This window comes from Ornithorhynchus anatinus, chromosome 2 (genome assembly GCF_004115215.2).
Source record: "Ornithorhynchus anatinus isolate Pmale09 chromosome 2, mOrnAna1.pri.v4, whole genome shotgun sequence".
Lineage (NCBI taxonomy): Eukaryota > Metazoa > Chordata > Mammalia > Monotremata > Ornithorhynchidae > Ornithorhynchus > Ornithorhynchus anatinus.
This window is the reverse complement of record NC_041729.1, coordinates 66644171-66663775: the sequence shown is the minus strand read 5'-3', so window position 1 is coordinate 66663775 and position 19605 is coordinate 66644171. Positions and strand designations below refer to the sequence as shown.

At 40.8% G+C, this 19605-nt stretch overlaps 1 protein-coding gene across 2 annotated transcripts in view; it reads left to right on the top strand.

The window, feature by feature from the left end:
• PACRG (parkin coregulated) overlaps window positions 1–19605 on the top strand; it is a 495432-nt gene that overhangs the window by 152150 nt on the left and 323677 nt on the right. The window lies entirely within an intron of this gene.

Below are 19605 nucleotides of genomic sequence, written 5' to 3'. Positions count from 1 at the left end.
GGGGCTGAACAGGGAATGTATGATATCAGGGCCAAGACTGAAATTTGAAAAGTCGAAGGAAGTTGCAATGACCCTGGAATTTTTACAACAGAATTCAAAAGCTGACTAATCATACCATGTCTTTGACTCCTGCTTTTTGTTAAAAGCTGTAACTAAAGATTGCTTAAGTCTTTTTTTTTCCTTTACCCCAAATTCCTTTGTTTATTTTTTCCCTTAAGAAGGATCTCAGGTAGGGGATTCATCAGGCCCGGGGGATATTTTTAGAACTTGTGTGAGAGTTATTTTTAGGGCTTTTGAGCAAACCAAAACAGTTAAATAAGCTACTTAGGTCCTCCCAGAAAAATAGCACTTGAGTGGAAAATATTGTTTGTTAATTAAAAACTTAAACTTTCAAGTAGAGAACATGAAAAACAACGTCCCTTTAATACCTACTTTGGCTTAAAATAACATTTCAAAATAGAAAATAGTTAATAAAAGCCATAAATCCTCTTTCCTAGGAACTCCATCTCTGTCGGTTTAAGGTGAAAGAGGCTTTTGTAAGCAAGATTACATTTTAGGTTCAGTTCAAAAGTGTATGATGTAGGATCTGAAAGTGACATTCTTCTCAGAGAATGTTAACCTAATCATTCCGGATGTGGTTAAGAGGAGTGTGTGAAGAAGTAAACCTGCTCTGGGAATGAGGCTTTATATGTCTTCTGCTAACATCAGAAGTAATTATGGGTTGAATCTAAGTACATAACATGGTCCTTTTTATTCCCGAAATTACTACTGCTGGTGGTACTGACCTGTTCTCAAAACCCTAAGATCCGAATTGTGTTTTTTCCCCAGTTTTCCCTCCAGGACTGCCCAATGTCTTCGTTAATGACAAACCACCTTTCTTGTTGCTAGGGGGTTGTGGTACCAGTGCATGATGAAGGGCAGAGAAGCAGCACGACCTACTGACTCCCAGGCCCGGGCTCTATCCACTAGGCCATGCTGCTTCTCTGCAGAAGAAGCGAAAAAGAAAAAAAAAGTTGTTTTTTTTTTAAGAAAAAAACAACTTAAGCAATCTTTAGTTATAACTTTTAAGAAAAAGCAGGAGTCAAAGACATGATATGATTAGTCAGCTTTTGAATTCTGTTATAAAAATTCTGAGGTTATTGCTACTTCCTTTGACTTTTTAAAATTCAGATACAACATGATGCATCTATGCCTCTATTTGATTTTTACCCTGCCCCCCAACCCCAAAATCCTTCTGTATATATCTTAAATTATATATTAAAAATTACTTATTCTTATTACCATCTGTCTGTCTCCTCTAGACTATAGGCTCATTAAGGGCAGGGGATGTTTCTGCCAATTCTGTTGTACTTTACCCTCCCAAGTGCTTAGTACGGTGCTCTGCACATATAAACACTGAATAAATACAATTGATTGATCGATTGTTATATTTTGCTCTCCCAAGAGCTTAGTACAGTGCTCTGCATGCACTAAATGCTCAATAAATACTAGTTGATTCAGACATTCGTAAGTGTATGGAAGAGTCATGCTTGAATTGCAAGGATCCAACCGAGGCACAGAGAGGCTAAGTGATTTGACCAAGGCCACCCAACAGACAAGTGGTGGAGTCGGAATTAGAACCCAGGTCATTCTAGCAGACCCGTGCTTTATCCACTCAGCTAATTTAGTTTTCATGCTGACTATAATTAATAAAAGGCATACCGGATGTTAAGTAATGCTCAGTTGTGTTTGCTTTACTCAACAGTCTAGTGGTGTGACCATCCAGAGCATTCTAAGCTATCAGTTCCAGAATGTTTATTCAAATACCAGTTTTTCTTATATCACGGGTCTATTAAAAATAATTGCCTAGAATTTTACTTCTAGCAAATCAGGCAAAAATATGCCAGTTTTTTTTTGTCTTTCTAAATGGTATTTGTCAAGTGCTTACTGCCTACCAGGCACTCTACTAAACTCTAAACGGTGGGCTAGATACAAGCTAATCAGGTCAGGCACAGTCCATGGCCCACATGGGTCTCACAGTCTTAATCTCCATTTTACTAGTGAGAGAACTGAAGCACAGAGAAGTTAAGTGATTTGCCCAAGGTCACACAGCAGGTCACAAAGTTTTTAGATAGAACGGTTGGAGATTTGAAAATAAAAATCCAAACGTACAGCCAGTTTAAAAATAGACGTCTTGCATACCAGATTACTTTGAATTGTTTCTTTAAGCAATAAAAATGTGTTGGATAGCTTGTTAACCTAGTTTTCAAGGATACTCTTTCTGCAATATTATATGTAGATCAGCCCTCATTTCCCCTACTCCATCTGCCTTATGTGACACCTATGTGCTTGGATTTGTACACTTTCAGCACTTGATATTTCCTCCACCCCCAGTCCTTACTTTATCCATAATTAATTTTAATGTCCATCTCCCCACTAGACTGTAAGCTCCTTGTGGCCAGGGAATGGACCTACCAATTCTCCTGTATTGTTGTCTCCCAGGTGCTTAGCACAATACTCTGCAAGTAGTAAGTGCTCAGTAAATGCCATCGATTGATTCTTTACTGTCTAAATCTGCCTTCCCAGAGAAGGCTCTCTGGCGATTTTTTAAGTCAAAGTAAAGTGATGCATTATGTGTTCTGTGATTATCTACTGGAGCATAGGTTGTTTCTTTTATTGTTATTGCTTTTTCCCCTCATAGTTATATACCGAATATGAGCAAGAAAATATATATACCTTTCAGCTGATGTGAGCATTTTATGGAAATTTGCAATGGTCTTGTAAACTACCAATTGTCATCAGCATCTACCAAAATATGTTATAAGTTGATTATTTTCAATTTAAGAGTACTTCGAAGTTTTCCGAGTGTGCACTTATATGCTTTAAATTCATTATATCAAGATTTTGAAGGCTTACCTTCTTTGAAATATTTCAGAGAAGCCCAAGTGAAGCTTTGTTACTTTGTGCTTCAACCTAATCCATTCAAGTTTAGAGTGTGTATTTCAGGAGAGCAAATTACATCAATAAACAACTTAATGGTGACATGGAATTTTATGATCCCAAATAAAAGTTATAAAGCCTATTAAGAAGACCAAATACATCTTGAAAATTGGCAGTCATTTTGGAGGGAAATAACCAGGTATTATAACTTAGATAGTTAAATTAGAAGCTTAAAATGTACATTACTTTGAGGGAACGTTGACATAAAGCTGCGGTACAAGATATAGGACTGGAGCCAGACATGGAAAATTGAAGATTAAACTGGTCCTCCCGAAACACAAACGATGAACATTTGTCTTGGGGCCTTCAGTCTTGCTGGTCTTTGGAAGTAAGCCTCCTTTTGGATTGACTGAGGCATGTGTGTGCCGCTTTATCAGGACCGGGAAAAAGCCAAAGATTGAAAGTTGGGTTCTACTGCTTTTTCTGATATAGGTTGGCAATACAGTCTTTAGCAATTTACTAACTACGATGTAACATACTTTCACCGAAAGGGTAATAATATTAACTGCCCTAAAAGTTTCCAATCGTAATGCAGCACAAATTATATTTTGCAACTCTACTAAAGAATATAACCTTAAAGTAATTGTTTTATTATCTTTAAAGATGTATTTTCTGTTTACGTTCCCTATGTCCTTCTACAGCATTTCCCCACTCTCATTCTCTCTGTCTCTCTCTCTCTCTGTCTCTCTCTCTTTTTTCTTTTTTTTGTTTTGTTTTATGATCCCTCTTCCATATGGCGGTGGTCTCACTCTTCTGTTTCCTCACCTTCCAATTTCCCTCTGGTTTAGCCTTGTGCATTGGCTCTACTTTTCTCTTATCTCTCTTTTATTCATCCTAAACTCCTTCCCTCCATCTATCCATCAAGCAATCAAGAGTATCTGTTGAGCCCTTACTGTGTACAGAGCACTAAAGTATGGTCTTGGGAGAGTACAATAATCAAGAAATCAATCAGTGGTATTTTTGAGTGCTTACTCTGTGGAGAGCACAAGCATGAGCTTGTGAGTCATAGGTCGTGGGTTCTTATTCCGGCTCCACCACTTGTCTGCTGGGCGACTTTGGGCAAGTCATCTAACTTCTTTGTGCCTCAGTTACCTCATCTGTAAAATGGGGATTAAGACTGGGACCCCCAAGTGAGACAACCTGATAACTTTGTGTCTACCCCAGCACTTAGAACAATGCTTGGCATATAATAAGCGCTTAACAAATGCCATCATTACTATCAAGAGCTTAGTACAGTGCTCTGCACCCAGTAAGCACTCAATAAATGCAATTGAATGAATGCGATCACTCTATTAAGCACTTGAGAGAATACAATAACAAGAGTTGGTAGACACATTTCCCACAAGGAGCTTTCAGCCTAGACGGGGAGGCAAATGTTAAAATGAATAAATTAAAGAAACGTACATAAGTGCTGTGGAGCTCAGGGTGGGATGAATATCAAATGCTCTGCTAGTACAGATCATCGTGCGTACGCAATGCAGAAGGGAGAGGGAGAAGGGGGAAAGAAGGTTTAATCGGGGAGAACCTGTTGGAGATGTGATTTTGAAGGCAGGGAGAATGGTAATCTGTCATATATGAAGGTAGAGGAAGTGAGGGGGGGGAGGAGTTAGGGGTGAACTGGTTAAGATGAAGGTAAAGCGAGTAAATTGGAGTTGGAGGAGTAAAGAGCCGAAGAGCCGCTGCCCTTCAGACGCTTACCCTGCTTAAGGATCTCTGTCCTTTTCCCTCTCTCTCTTTCATCCACCCTGAGAGCAAGAGTGCTTGGTAGGCCTGGGCCAAGCCAGCCCATGAACTACTTCCTCTTCTTAAAGCCTCCCCCTTCGCAGGATGGATGTTGGTGCTTCCCTCAAAACTGGGCAGGGGCCACTTAGGGGTAGGAACAATACACTTGCAAGTAGGTCATTCTTTAAAATGTTTCCTCCCACCGCCACTCCACAATCCTCAAGATGCTAGGATGAGTGAGGATTATCAAATGCCAGCACTGGACTGATTTCTTTATGGACCAACAGTCTCACATGATACATTTCCATTACTTTGGGTGTACTCTTTCAGAAAAGCTGAATGTTCTTGGATCAAAATAATGAGCATCTCCTCTGATGACCGACTTGAAGATTGTGCTCATTAGTCTCCTGGCAAATTCTGAATTAAATGTTAATATTATTATTTAAAATTGTGATATTAAGGACTTATTGCATGCCAAACACTGTGCTGAGCATTTAAGTAGATGCAAGAGTTGCAATTTTGACCCAGTCCCTGATCCAAATGGAAAATAAGGAAGGTATTTAATTCCCACCTTACAGATGAGCAAACTGGGGCACAGAGAAATTGCTTGGCTCGCCTAAGGTCACAATGCAGGCAAGTGGCAGAGACAGGATTGGAACCCAGGTCTCTTGACTCCCACCTCTGTGTTCTGTGCCATGTTGCTTCCCATTAAGAAAAAATAGGATCTATACCAAAAGTGGTTACAGTTGTCACTCAACTGGACCGAATGAAAATCTACTCATTTTTTCGGGATTCTCAAAACTCAGGGGTAAGGAACAACTAGTACTGGACAATATCGGACTTGAGACAAGTTGTCCCTTCTCCAGAGTTAGTCCTCTTTTGGACACTGTTATTGACGCTGGAATCAGTGTTTCCTCCGGATCCTCCCCCTGTGGCTAATTAGCAGTTGTGTTGGAATTACAATTTCCAAATGATCTACGTCCTTAATTGTTCCTTAGAATTTCCATGGCACAAAGTCATGGACATGAATCATATTTAATGCATTATTAGAGAAGAATCTTCTAGCTACAGAAGAAGACTCAGAACCATATGATGACTCCCTAGGTGACCTTTAAAAAGCCCCTTATTGCTCTATGCTTGGATAGGAGGAGAGAATGAGAATAGTTAACAGTAATTTGTAAGACACTTGGTAATTCTAATTTGAAGTGTGATGTACATTGTTATCTTTTTTTGGAAATATCGAAAATGTCATTGCCGCATAGTTAATCTCTATTTGACGTATTTTTAAATTTGGATATTTTCCTTTGCAGTGAGTGGCAAGCTTTATAGAAGAAGTGATCTTGCATTGTAATATGGGTACTCAAAAAGATGACATTTCTATATGAATAGAATCAAACATTGAGGATAATGATTATAATTATGGTACTTGTTAAGTGCTTACTGTATGCCAGGCACAGTTTTAAGTGCTGGGGTAGATGCAAATTAATCAGGTCAGACACAGTGCCTGTTCCACTTTTATTCCCATTTTACAGATGAGGGAAGTGCAGCCCAGAAAAGTTAAGTGATTTGACCAAGGTCACACAGCAAAGGTGGCAGAGCCTGGATTAGAACCCAGGTCCTTTTGACTCCCAGGTCCACGCTCTATCTACTAAACCATGTTGCTTCTCCTAACCACTCTGCGACTTAGGAATTAGGGGAGTAGGACAGGAATTACACTGCCTGTTGTAGGGCATTTATTATCAATGTTAGGAATGGAATGCTATAAATCATTTCATCAAGTGTAATGAAACAGTACATAATGGAAAGCCAAGGTGATAATGCCATCACAAAAGACACTGAATAGTGTATGCTATTGAATACTATACCATTCTGAAAGAAAAAAATGTGTATCACATTAAGGAGAAAAAAACAATAGACGGTGTAGACGAGCATTGAATGTACCTTAAAGAGAATATGTGTTTCCAAGTGTAGATGGTATTTGCTGACCATAGGAGAAAATAAAGTCATAGAAATGTAAATATCTTCTCTTAATTATAATTACTGTGATATTTATTTAAAAGGTACTAAATGCCAAGCCAGATGAGATCATCAAGTCAGACAAGATCCATGTTCCACACGGGTCATAATATGTTAGAGAAGCAGCGTAGCCTTGTGGAAAGAGCACGGGTCTCAGACTCAAAGGAACTGGAGTCTAATCAGAGATCTGACACTTGTCTGCTGTGTGACCTTGAGCAAGTCATTTCACTTCTCTGGGTCTCAGTTACCTCATTTGTAAAATGGGGATTAAGAATGTGAGCCCCATGTGGGACAGTGTTTGTATCCAACCGGATTCTCTTGTATCTCCCCCAGTTCAGTGCCTAGCACATGTAAATGTGTAACAAATACCATAAAACAAAAGATGGAGGGAAAGCAGATTTTTTTTCCCCATTTTACAAGCGAAGAAACTGGGGCCCAGACAATTTAAGCGACTTGCCCAAGGTCGCACAGCAGGCAAGTAGTGGAGCTAAGATTGGAAGCTAAGTCTCCTGACTCTCATTCCTTACAAATTCTACCAGACCAAATTGCCAAGAGTTAGTATTAAAATGAGTAGATGAAAAGGCTCTCTCCACTGAAGCAGCAAAGCTTAGTGGATAGAGCACAGGCTTGGGAGTCACAAGGATCTGGGTTCTAATTCCTTCTCGTCCACGTATCTTTTATTTGACCTTGGGCAAGTCACTTAACTTCTTTGCCCCTCAGTTACTTCATCTGTAAAATGGGGATTAAGAGTGTGGGTCCCACGTGGCAAAGGGACTGTGTCCAACCTGATTAATTTGTACCTACCCCGGCGCTTAGAACAGTGCTTGGCAAATAGTAAGCGCTTAACAAGTACTATTTTTATTATTATTACTTCCTTGACAATTATTATTTTATTATTATTACTTTTTATTATTATTACTTGTCCATGAGCCTTTTGGGGGCTGGGAATGTTCAGAAACAGAAAGTTCGCTCTGTTTACTTTATGACGGGGCAGGAGGCAGTTCAAAGTCCATAGTAAGTTCGTCCATAAGCAATCAACAACTTAGGTTGGAGCTCAGAAGAGCAAATCCCTAGAGAAGTGCCACGAAAGTGGAGGGAAGAGTTTTCTCCTGGCACCAGGCCCCAATCCAACAATGTTTCAACCCCCTTGTCTGCAGCAGCATCATTACTGAGAAATTTTACCTCCTCTACCCTCATGCCCAGAAGTCAGAAATTCCAGATACCCTGCAAAAAAACAGCACCCCAGCACCTGAACTATGCTATGCCCACTTCATTCAATCACATTTATTGAGTGCTTACTGTGTGCAGAGCACTGTACTAAGCAATTAGAATAGTACAATAAAATCAACAGACCCGTTCCCTGCCCACAACTATCTTACGGTCTACAGCTGTGCATCACTCACATACGTTTTGCACAGTAATAATGGAAGTATAAATTCGGAGTGCTCTCATTTAGATTACATCATATTGGCTTTGATAAGGCATAAAGTTAATCCAAGATAGTTAATGAAAAAAAAAACCCACTGAAAATAGATAAATAAGGAGGTGTTTCCTTGTAGCACTTCTTGGTTAGGAACAGTGTGAGATAAGAAGCAGCGTGGCTCAGTGGAAAGAGCCCGGGGTTGGGAGTCAGAGGTCATGGGTTTGAATCCCTGTTCTGCTACTTGTCAGCTGTGTGATTGTGGGCAAGTCACTTAACTTCTCTGTGCCTCAATTCCCTCATCTGTAAAATGGGGATTAAGATTGTGAGCCTCGCGTGGGACAACCTGATTACCCTGTATCTACCCCAGTGCTTAGAACAGTGCTCTGCACGTAGTAAGCGCTTAACAAATACCGACACTATTATTATTATTGTTATAAAGAGGGCTAAGATATAATTCAAAAGTTAAGTATGGAATTGTAATTGATGTGCATCAATCAGTGGATAGAAATGCCTTAGGTGGTACCATTTGAAAGAAATACAAGTTTTCCAATGTGTGTGTTTGAGGTTACGGTTGTTATAGCAACTTAATCTGAAATGTGATTCATTAACGGGAAAAAAAGAGTATAGACATAATAGTTGTGGTATTTTTTTAAGCATTTACTGTGTGCCAAGCCCTGTCCTAAGTGCTTGGGTGGATACAAGACCATCAGATACCACATGAGGCTCAGAGTCTTAGTAGGAGAGGAATTGAATTGCCGTTTTACAGATGAAGCAACTGAGGCCCAGAGAGGTTAAGTGAGTTGCCCAAGGCCACACAGCAGGCAAGTGGCAGACCTGGGATTAGAATCCAGGTTCTCTGATTTATGGGACTGGGCTCTTTCCACCAGGCCTGGGTGCTTATCAAAAATACACAAGATATGTGTAAAATAACTATAAGTACATAAGTTAACATTCCTTTAGTAAAATATGCAAACATATTGATGAACAGGAATGCAACTGTCCTTGTTAATGGTCATGTGGTTAAAAATTATACTTTTGTATTTTACAAAGTTTTCTTATTAAAACGAATTCTCTTGGCATGGTCTATTTTTACAATACTGCCTGAATCCAAATAGGTCAGATGTTCAGATAAATTTTATATAACCTTTCAAAATGTAATGGGTCAAGGCCTGTCTAATCTGTAGATGAAACTGGCAGTATCTTTTATGTACGCACTGTAATCTACTCTCTTGGCGAATCCCTAGAAGAGTTTACATACCACACATTCAACAGGTTTGCCCGGAATTTTCTGAACTTTACTTACATGATGCAACAGGCTTTCGGAGTATTTACCTACACCGCAGGTATGCGTTTTAGTTGCTATCTCCGTTGCTAAAGCGATTCCACTGCTCTGTTTAGAAGTCAAACAGCTTGTTCCTTGCAAGTTTGAAAGTTAGTGTCTGCCTTTTTGGCCTCTCCCTAACATGATGTTTTCGGGTGCTATTACAGGGATGGAATTTTTAAGAGTTAATGAAATGAGCATTAATTAAAGATCCTGATTCATTCCAAGGGCCTCTTGTATAACTCTGTGCATTAAGGATTTTTTTCAGGAAAACAAAGATAGCATGATTTGCAGAGTGAGGTGTTGTGCCATTGGGCCTTCGTAGTGCTTTTGTAAGAAGTAGTAAGTTGACCTTGACGCCAAAGAAATGCTCAGTTGACCATAGGGAAGTTTTTGGTTGGTGAGAAGTAGTACGGTCTAATGGATAGAGCAGAAGGCTGGGAGTCGGAAGGACCTGAGGTCTAAGCCCAGCCCTGGGTGACTGAAGGCCAGTCACTTGTCTGTGCCTCAGTTACCTCATCTGTAAAATGGAAATTAAGACAGTGTGTCCCATGTGGGACATGTACTATGTCCAACCTGATTACTTTGTGTCTACCCCAGTACGTAGAACAGTGTCTGACACATTGTAAGCACTTAACAAATACCAAAAAAAAAACCTGAACCCTAAGTGAATCAAGGTTTGTCTTAATGTTTTTTTGACAGTCAAGCTGCAGCTTGATGTAATGCTTTTTTTTTTTTGGACAGTCTAGCTATCAAGTTTCACTCAATACAAGGACCTTGAGGGGCTAGTTAGGACAGCAGTTTTCATGGCCATTTTCGTACGGGGTGCACACTGGCATTGGAGAGCCCATCTCAGTCATCAACAGGCCACATTTACAACACACTCACCCCCTCGCTTTCTCTCACTTTGACTGGGATCCCAGAGTGTGATGCTGTGAGCTAGACTGTAAGCATCTTGTGCTTACAATGACCGTATCTATTTTGATTATCTTACATATACCCCAGTGCTTGGAACACTGTAAACTCTTAACAAATATTACTATGATTCTAATCCTGGCTCCTCCACTTGTCTGCTGTGTGACTTTGGGTAAGTCACTTCACTTCCCTAGGCCTCTGTTCCCTCATCTTTAAAATGGGGATGAAGACTACGAGCCCCATGTGGGACAGGGACTTTGTCCAGCCTGATTATCTTGTATCTACCCCAGCATTTAGAACAGTCCTCGCACACAGTGAGTGCTTAACAAAAACCACATTTAATATTATTATTATTATTATTATCATAGCCTGCTGGGGTGTTGGAGGGGTCATTGCCTTATCTGTAGTACACATGCAATTATTCTTATAGTTTGGGAAGATATTTTTGCCTCCTGGACTTTCAAAGCACATCATTTGTATCTGAAATTCATATTTTGTTAAAATTTTCTATACAGCTTCAGTTTTATTAATGTGTGTTCATATTGTCACAAAGCAAATAGTAAATATGAAATAACCAATTTATTTAATCAATTACAATCAGTCCATGTAATTTGGATGACACATAAGCTATTTCATGCATTGTTCAGAACAGGTTTTAGCTTATCTGCCTTCACATAGCTTCTAAAGAATCCAGTTTATTGTAAAAGTTTGATTGGAGGAATCTTCCACATGTATTACATGGATGACATTTTAAATCTGTATTTTTAAGAAATAAAATGTTGGATTTTTTTTTTCATTCTCAATGTGATTTATCACTTTGTGAATGAGCCCAATAAAGTGAGAGAGTATAATCACGACTTTTTAAAAATCACTGCTTGACGTTGTGATCATAGTTTGGCAGGAGAATAATATTTGTGATATTTGCGGTACTTCTTAAGCACTTATTGTATGCCAAGTGTTGACCTAGACACTGGGGTAGATACAAGATAACCAGGTAGGATACAGTCCCTGTACCATGTTGGGCTTACCGTCTAAGCAGGAGGGAGAACAAGCATTGGATCCCCATTTTACAGATGGAGGAATGAAAGGAGAACAGTTGTGATTTAACCAACTTCATACAGCAGGCAAATGGTGGTTCTGGGATTAGAATCTAGGTCCTCTGACTCTCAAGTCCTTGCTTTTTCCACAAGTTCACCCTGCTTCCCAGATATGTACACGTGCAACCAAGAATTCAAATGTGTTTAGATTGTCCTTGAGTTAATTTTCACTTCGAAATACATAGAGCTGAGAAATATAACAGTGATACCCATAGGTTAAGTTCAGTTTCTTTGTGCTTGATGTTTGAAATCTTTTCACAGACAAAAATGGACATCTAGTGTCATATTTGACCGTTTTTCTCCTGTGAGTTTCGAAAGGGAATTAGAAGTATTCTTGTATATGTTTGACCCTGCTGTTAAGATGACTGTCACAGAGTTTCTAGAAAATCTATTTTTATGCCAATTCATTTTATTGACCAAACTTCATCAGGGTAATATAAAAAAATTAATAGCATCTTAAATTTCTTCCTATTATTGCATCCCATGATCTAGATTTTTTCACTCCAGCAGTGAATTGAAGTTCTTTCTCAAAATCAATTTTGTGTAGAATTCCCTCAAGATAGATTTTATCACAGTTTCTATCTTTGATCAGGTTGGGAGAAGCAAAATTTGAGCTCTGCCATAATCAAATTGAATTCCTTATGATTCCTGAGTATCAGCTGATAGTGTTAAAGTCTGTTGGAATTGTCTTTCCATTTATGATTTATATTACAAGGAGATTTGTTCATTTCCATTTCATTTAAGTTCCTTCTGGGCGTTGGAGAAAAATGCATTTTGCAATCTTATAAAAACCCGTTTTCACTGCAACATGTCAATGAAGTCGAACACAGTGTTCAGAAAACCTACCAGTGTACACAACAAATATTTATCTGAAGTTCTGGCATTAAAATCTTCTGTCTTCCAGAAGGAAATACTTGTAAAACATGTCAATACTAGAAATATAAAATGTTCTTGTATCCACTCCCCTCGGTGGGGCCAAAGCTGGCAGGAAGTAATTCTCCATCTAGACTGTAAATTCTTTGTGGGCAGGGAGCATGTCTACCAACTCCATTATATCGTACTCTCCCAAGCGTTTAGTACAGTGCTCTGAACACTCTCAGTGCTCAATAAGTACCACTGCAGCGTGGCTCAGTGGAAAGAGCATGGGCTTTGGAGTCAGAGGTCGTTCATTCATTCATTCAATAGTAATTATTGAGCGCTTACTATGTGCAGAGCACTGTACTAAGCACTTGGAATGAACAAGTCGGCAACGGATAGAGACAGTCCCTGCCCTTTGACGGGCTTACAGTCTAATCAGGGGAGACGGACAGACGAGAACAATGGCAATAAATAGAGTCAAGGGGAAGAACATCTCGTAAAAGCAATGGCAACTAAATAGAATCAAGGCGATGTACATTTCATTAACAAAATAAACAGGGTAATGAAAATATATACAGTTGAGCGGACGAGTACAGTGCTGAGGGGATGGGAAGGGAGAGTGGGAGGAACAGAGGGAGATGGGGGGAAAAGAGGGTTAAGCTGCGGAGAGGGGAAGGGGGGACGGTAGAGGGAGTAGAGGGAGAAGGGGAGCTCAGTCTGGGAAGGCCTCTTGGAAGAGGTGAGTTTCAAGTAGGGTTTTGAAGAGGGGAAGAGAATTAATTTGGCAGAGGTGAGGAGGGAGGGCATTCCAGGACCTTGGGAGCTCATGGGTTCGAATCCCTGCGCTGCCACTTGTCAGCTGTGTGACTGTGGGCAAGTCACTTAACTTCTCTGTGCCTGTTACCTCATCTGTAAAACGGGGATTAAGACTGTGAGCCCCACGTGGGACAACCTGATTCCTGTGTCTACCCCAGCGCTTAGAACAGTGCTCTGCACATAGTTTAAGCGCTAAACAAATACCATCATTATTTATTTGAGTAGGGACCCCGTTCATGAGCTAGATCTGGCCCTTCATAATCTCTGGTGGGGTTCCCCATCAAATGCTCCTACTCTGGTGGCTTTGGTGCGGTGAGAGAGAGATGCCACCGATTCTCCCTCACAGATTTCTCGGGAGGACGTCGCTTGCCCTCGCCGCCCCTTTGAGCCCGAAGGGGGCCAAAGAGAGGGTCAAGATGGCAGCCCTATTCCTTGGCACCCACTGTCAGGATGTAGCCCCATCCACATCAGGTGGCACAGCAAGCCTTTTCCTTCCTATCTTCCCCCAAAAACCCTGGCGCCCCTCCTCTCCCCCCGACCTGGCAAGAGAGGGAAGAATGCTCAGCTTTCTGCCCTTCTCTGGGCATTGAGTATCACTCACAAAGGCAGCACCACAGCACCAGTGGTTAGCCGTATGCTGAGGCACCCATAGGAACTTCCTGCTATCCCAGGGAAGTAATAATAATTGTGGTATTCATTAAGTGCTTACTATGTGCCTGAAACTGAACTAAGCGCCGGGGTGGATACAAGCCCTGTCCCACATCGGGCTCACAGTCTTGTGGCGTTTTTAGCGTCCCATTCTCTGCTTGGAGAAATGATGTAATCTGTTTTAATCTACACCTTCCAAAGAGTGCAGCAGGAAGCACGAACGGTTTCAAGTATATAGCCTTTTCTTTTCATGTCGCATAGTTTAAGAACTATAATTTTTAGAAATGTATCAAGGCTGCACTTTACTGACTGTAAGCCTGGAAACTCCAACTAAATGATCTATTATGCTACAGGGAACTTGACTGTACACGTCAGGTTAATAGTCACTTGCCGGGCCAGATGTATTAGAGCCCACTAATTAGCTAGGTGTGAATAGCAGAATCTTAAAGGATGGAACTTAACGTGAGACCAGCTAATTTCCAAATTTGTGGGACCCAATGCTGACTGGTACAGAAAACGGGCTACCACCATTCCAGTCAAGGGATATTTGAAGGCTTTTGTCAGCTGTTAGCTCCAAACCGTTGTCATCATACCAAGACCGAGATGAAATGTGGTTTCCGTGGGGGAGGGCACATATGTGGAAAAGAGACGATAGCATGATGGTGCACGGAACAAGGAGGGTAGAGTGTATAATTTTTAACACATAGTCAAGTTTTGTCTCAAGCAATCTAGTGTGAGAATGAATTTCTGGTAGATAAAAGCATTTGTTCTGCCTCCTTCCTGGTGTGCCGTGATTATTTTTTTTTTTTAATAAAGGCTTGGGGACGTTGGGAGATGAAGAAGCAAATTTGAGTCAGTGACAGGCGCTCTAATTGGCAAATGATTCAGCATGGCAATGATCTGTCTTTACATCTACACGATGTTGAATAGATTTTTCAGTCTTGTAAAATTCATCTTTTTTTTTAACCACACTTGTACACATGAAGAGGATTTCAGGATTGGGAAACATAGCTCACACATGCTCTGTCTCTCTCCTCTCTTTATGTATCTAAAATACATAAATGTGTGTGTGTATATGTACATTTACATACACACATATGAAGAGATCACTTAACACCAGAAAGGAGGCCTAACCAATGTTTTCATCTCCAACATTGCCCTAGACACCACTTCACTATGTTCTAAAATATATGGATCTCCCTCTCTTATTCTCTCTTTTTCTCTTTCTCCCTGTCACCCTCTCTTCTCTCTCTGCTTCCTCTGCAAATCCCATGATACAGTAAAGTTACAGTCCCTAGAAATGTGACCGTATGGCTACAGTTTTCCATAGACCTTCACCCTTTGAACTGGGATTAAATCTAAAACCTCTGGAAAAGTAATATGAAATTCCTTAATCTGCAGTATACTCTAATGATCAGTGGTACTATAATGCTATTTCATCTTAATTAGAGTAATTCAAAACATAACATGAAAAGGTGGAATGTACCAAGAAGTTGTATCGCGGATTGGTTATGATCCTATTGTGTGTGTGTGCATATTTGCACATACCGTGACTTGTTGTGGTTTGTGGCATCACACGCAGTTGGCAGGGAATGCGGCTTACCAACTCTGTTATTACTATACTCTCCCAATAGCTTAGTACAGTGCTCTGCACACAGTAAGTGATCAATAAATACAACTGATGGATTAATCGACTGACAGTGGCTTGAAGCAGTAGAGGGTGCAGATGATGCAGTCTGCTTAGCTTACTCTGGCCCAAGGCAGCCTGACAGGATTGTGCAGATCACACTGGTTTTGTCAGGTCACAGCTTCTCAGGGTAGGCATCATGTCTTGGAGGAGGCATCTCCTCCAAGACCCCTTCCCTGACTAAGCTTCCCTTTCCTCTTCTCCAACTCCCTTCTGCATCACCCTGATTTGCTCCCTTTGTTTTTCTCCCCTCCCAGCCCCACAACACTTATTTGTATCTGTCATTTATTTATATTAATGTCTGTCTTCCCCTTACCCCTAAGATTGTAGGGAAGCAGTGTGGCTCAGTGGAAAGAGCCTGGGCTTCGGAGTCAGAGGTCATGGGTTCGAGTCCCATCTCTGCCACTTGTCAGCTGTGGGGACAAGTCACTTAACTTTTCTGTGCCTCAGTTACATCTGTAAAATGGGGATTAACTGTGAGCCTCACGTGGGATGACCTGTTACCCTGTATCTACCCCAGCGCTTAGAACAGTCCTCTGCACATAGTAAGCGCTTAACAAATACCAACATTATTATTATTATTAAGCTAATGGGGGCAGGGAATGTATCTCTTTATTATTGCATTGTACTCTTCCAAATGCTTAATACAGTGCTCTACACACAGTAAGAGGTCAGAAATACGAGTGAATGACTGAATAAATGAATCTGCAGAGATATCAATTTGTTTTCATCAGTTAAAACAATTAAAATCAAGAACAAAGTTATTTTAAGCAAATAACTTCATGAATTTTGCATTCATTTGTTTTGTTTTGCAAGTAGCGCAGCTGCAGTATATAATGATCGAGCTCAATAAGAGGGAGCCTATTGTTTATTGGAGCATTTCAGGTAGATGTGCAATTGTATCTTAAGAGTTGAAAAAGGGAGCCTATGATATTTTGATCTCTTCCTGAGGTAAATATTCATTAATTTTAGAAATGATGAGTTGTCTGTCTCCTTTTAAGACTGGCTTAAATTAAAAGCTACCCCAGTGGTCTGAGGTGAGTGTTTAATATGTAGCTTGATAATCTTTAATGAATCTTTCTGAGCAATATGTTGAAGTGCCTGATGAGGTGGTGGTGGTCATAGAACTTTCTGAGGTTTTCCTCAAATTGAGTGTGGTTAAAATTTAGGTTTATCCTAATTGAGAAGAATGAGATTTTTGAGAATGAGAAATTCATCTCAGTTGCTCACTTCTCCTTGTTGTGATTGAACCCTATCATTTTCCTTTTCATTTCCTATCCGGTTTATCATTTTTAAAAATGGTATTGGCTAAGTATTTACTGTGTGTCAAGCACTGTTCATTCATTCATTAAATTATATTACTGAGCACTTACGGTGTGCAGAGCACTGTACTAAGCTCTTGGGAAAGTACAGTACAACATGAACCAGGCACATTTCCTGCTCACAATGAGCCTACAGTCTAGAGGGAGACACAGACATTAATATTAATAAATAAAGTAATTCCAGATAGGGACATATGTGCTGTGGGGCTGGGAGAGGGGAAGAGCAAAGGGATAAATAAAATTACAGATATGTATGCAAGTGAATCCCTATTTTACAGATGAGGAATCTTTGGGCCAGAGAAGTTAAATGACTTTTCTAGGCAATTGCGGCAATTGCCAGAGTGGGATTAGAACCCAGGTCCTCTGACTCCCAGGTCCATGCTCTTTCCATTAGGCCATGCTCATCCTTCTTCGTGATTCTAATGGCTTTCTCCATCAGTTTTCCACTCCTTCTCTTAGTTACAAAACAACAGTGTCCTTTGATATTTGCTCCTGATGCTCCCTGTTCCATCTTATGGATAGAAAGCAGTGTGGCCTAGTGAAAAGAGTGTGGGCCTTGGAGCCAGAATCCTGGGTTCTAGTCTTGGCTCCGCCACTTACGGGCTGTGTGATCTTAGGCAAGTCATTTAAACTTTCTGTAAAATGGGGATGGCCATACCTGTTTTCCCTCCTGCTTGACTGTGAGCCCCATGTGGAAAAGGGACTGTGTTCCACAAGATAAACATGTATCTACTCCAGCATTTAGAACAGTTCTTGACATAGTAAGCACTAAACAAGTACCATTAAAAGAAAAAAAAAAGCAATTTAGTCTCTTAGAGATTTAACAAATCTAGAGTTGTTAACTTCAGTTCCTGTCCCAGTTTTCTCACTGAACCCAACAGCAACAATAGCTCAGCCAATCAATCATTGATATTTATTGAACGCTTACTGTGTGCAGAGCACTGTACTAATTGCCGGCCATGGCCACATTCAAATTAGTGGGGAATTAGACTCTTGAGGCGATTTTTACACTTTTCTGGTTACAAAGGGACTCATTTTAGTGGCATCTCTCCCTTCCGCAGAATCAGGAAGAATCGCTCTCCTATGTCTCCTTGCCTTCCAGCACCCACACAACCCTGGCAGAGCAACTGTGCATAGAGCTGTTCCTGCTACATGATATTTTTGGGGCAGAGCCCCACAACGCACATCGGGCTAGGCTGCAGGCATGGCACTCCAAAGGTGCCATGTAGCTGAGCTTACCAGCAGCACTTTGGTTAGGTATATTCCAAGAGGGTATAGCCAAACTATTCTGTGGTATTTGTTGAAGGCTTACTAAAGGCTACTTAGAGAAGCAGCTTGGCCTAGTGGAAAGAGCACAGGACTAGGAGTCAGAGGACCTGGGTTCTAATCCCAGATCTGCCAAATGCTTGCTGGGTGACCTTGGGCAAGTCGCTTCACTTTTCTGTGCTTCAATTTCCGCAACTGGAAAATGGGGATGAAATCCTACTCCTTCCTACTTTAGATTTGTGAGCTTCTTGCAGGAGCGGGATTGTATCCGACCTCATTAACTAGTACCTACCCCAGCACTTAGAACGGTGTTTGACACATAGTAAGTGCTTAACAAATACCATTAAAATATTAAATAAAATCAATGAATACAATGAAAAAATTTCTAAGCAAGTTAGGGTTAGGGTGCCCTCAGATATTCATGGAGGTTCTTAGCCATTCCATGATGGGGCAGTTGGTTGAGTTAGAGCTGAAGGAAGCCTGTCTGATCTTTACCCTTTCCCTGTCATTGTGAGAGAAAATCAGGGCTGAGTGGTAGGTCCAGTTTGGTTCAGCCTATTCTATGCAGCTACACTTGAGGATGCAAAAATAGATCTCCAGCTACCGTCAGAAAACACTTCTGCTCCACCAGAAAGCTCTTCCAGTCCAACAGCCCAACGTAAAAGCAGCATGAAAAGCCTTTAAGACAGTGATTCAGGAATTGCCATATGCAGATGACTACACCCCAGAGGAATATGCCCGTGAAGCCATGCAAATGATTATACATCACTTACCATATATAGCACAGTGCTCTGGACTGACAGTAGGTCTGAAAAAAAAACAAAACCAAGTTAGGAACTGACAGAGAAAGCCCTACACCCAAACCATCTTCTTTCTCACTGGCAGTACCTTCAGCTCTTTGATGGCAGGGATTGTTTCTTTTTACCTCAGCTGTGTTTGAAAACAGGGGCAGCCCCTTTGTGAGACAGACCCATTTGCACATCAAAGATTATTTATCTTCCTCTATTGTAAAGAGTACTGGACTTAGTGTCAACCCACAATGGTCTTTCCATACACAGTGCCATGCAAGAATCCACAATCCCATGCAAGAATATGACCTCACCATTGGTGAAGTAATAATAATAATGTTTATCTGTTAAGTGCTTACTGTTCTAAGCGCAGGGGTAGATACAGGGGAATGAGGTTGTCCCATGTGAGGCTCACAGTCTTCATCCCCATTTTACAGATGAGGGAACTGAGGCACAGAGAAGTGAAGTGACTTGCCCACAGTCACACAGCTGACAAGGGGCAGAGTGGGGATTCGAGCCCATGACCTCTGATTCCCAAGCCTGGGCTCTTTCCACTGAGCCACGCTGTTCTCTGATAATAATAACAATAATGATGTTGGTGGTATTAAGGTGATTTCTTTATGTCAAGCAGTGTACTAAATGCTGGGGTAGATACAAGATAATCAGGTCCCACTTGGGGCTCACAGTCTAAGGAAGAGGGAGAATAGGTATTGAATCCCCATTTTGCAGATGAGGGAACTGAGGTAC